This window comes from Arachis hypogaea, chromosome 1 (assembly GCF_003086295.3).
Source record: "Arachis hypogaea cultivar Tifrunner chromosome 1, arahy.Tifrunner.gnm2.J5K5, whole genome shotgun sequence".
NCBI lineage: Eukaryota > Viridiplantae > Streptophyta > Magnoliopsida > Fabales > Fabaceae > Arachis > Arachis hypogaea.
In genome coordinates, this window is record NC_092036.1 from 66905078 (window position 1) to 66907118 (window position 2041).

The following is a 2041-nucleotide window of genomic DNA, read 5'->3' on the forward strand; positions in this document are numbered from 1 at the left end:
GCTCGATGCTTGGTCCCCCCATAGGCAGCAAGACCCGGCACGCGGTCAACCGGGGACGGACGTGGCCCGAGGGAGAGCTGGCACCCGCTGAGGTCGGGCCACGCCTAGACTCGGCACGTGGTCCACGTAGAAAGAGGTGCCCAGGAAAGGGTGAGCAGGCACCCTGCGAGGCAGGTGGCGTTGCAACGTTGGCTGGGGGTGTTGCAACGGAGGCAGGTCGCGTTGCAACGGATGCCGGGCTAGTTGCAACGTTGGCTGGGCGGCGTTGCAACGGAGGCAGGTCGCGTTACAGCGTTGGCTGGGGGGCGGTGCAACAGATGCCGGGCGCGTTGCAGAGTTGGCTGGGCGGCATTGCAACGGAGGCAGGTCGCGTTGCAGCGTTGGCTGGGGGCGGTGCAATGGATGCTGTTGCAACGGAGGCAGGGTACGTTGCAACGGATGCCAGACGCGTTGCAACATTGGCCGGCGGCGTTGCAACGGATGCCGGGCGCGTTGCAACGTTGGCCGGGGGCGTTGAAACCTTGACCGGGCGCGTTGCAACCTTGGCCGAGGGGGTTGCAACGGAGGCAGGTCGCGTTGCAACGTTGGCTGGGGGCCGTTGCACCGGATGCTGGGCGCGGTGCAACGGATGCTGGGGACCATTGCAACGGAGGCAGGGCGCGTTGCAACGGATGCCAGACGCGTTGCAACGTTGGCTGGGGTCGTTGCAACGGTGGCAGGGCGCCATGCAACGTTGGCCGTGGCCGTTGCAGCAGAGGCATGGCGCGGTGCAACGTTGGCTGGGGTCATTGCAACGGAGACAGGGCGGCTTGCAACGTTGGCCGTGGCCGTTTCAACGGAGGCAGGGCAGCTTGAAACGGACGCTGGGAGGCTTGCAACGGACGCTGGGCGCGTTGCAACACATGCTGGGCGCGATGCATCGTTGGCTGGGAGCGTTGCAACGGAGGCTGGGTTTGGTGCATCGTTGGCTGGGAGCGTTGCATCGGAGGCACCCGCCGTTGCAACGGATGCCGGACGCGTTGCAACGCTGGCCGGCGGCGTTGCAACGGATGCCAGGCGCGTTGCAACGTTGGCCGGGGACGTTGCAACCTTGGCCGGGCGCGTTGCAACGTTGGCCGAGGTGGTTGCAACGGAGGCAGGTCGCGTTGCAACGTTGGCTGGGGGCCGTTGCACCGGATGCTGGGCGCGGTACGACGGATGCTGGGGTCTGTTGCAACGGAGGCAGGGAGCGTTGCAACGGATGCATGACGCGTTGCAACGTTGGCTGGGGTCGTTGCAACGGAGGCAGGGCGCCATGCAACGTTCGCCGTGGCCGTTGCACCGGAGGCAGGGTGCGTTGCAGCGTTGGCTGGGGGCCGTTGCAACGGATGCTGGGCGCGGTGCAACGGATGCTGGGGTCCGTTGCAACGGAGCAGGGCGCGTTGCAACGGATGCCGGACGCGTTGCAACGTTGGCTGGGGTCGTTGCAACGGAGGCAGGGCGCCATGCAACGTTCGCCGTGGCCGTTGCAGCGGAGGCAGGGCGCGGTGCAATGTTGGCTGGGGTCGTTGCAACGGAGGCAAGGCGGCTTGCAACGTTGGCCGTGGCCGTTGCAACGGAGGCAGGGCGGCTTGCAACGGACGCTGGGCGCGTTGCAACGGACGCTGGACGCGATGCATCGTTGGTTGGGAGCGTTGCAACGGAGGCTGGGTTTGGTGCATCGTTGGCTGGGAGCGTTGCATCGGAGGCACCCGCCGTTGCAACGGATGCCGGACGCGTTGCAACGTTGGCCGGCGGCGTTGCAACGGATGCCGGGCGCGTTGCAACGTTGGCCGGGGGCGTTGCAACGTTGGCCGAGGGGGTTGCAACGGAGGCAGGTCGCGTTGCAACGTTGGCTGGGGGCCGTTGCACCGGATGCTGGGCGCGGTGCAACGGATGCTGGGGTCCGTTGCGACGGAGGCAGGGCGCGTTGCAACGATTCCGGACGCGTTGCAACGTTGGCTGGGGTCGTTGCAAGGAGGCAGGGCGCCATGCAACGTTGGCCGTGGCCGTTGCAGCGGAG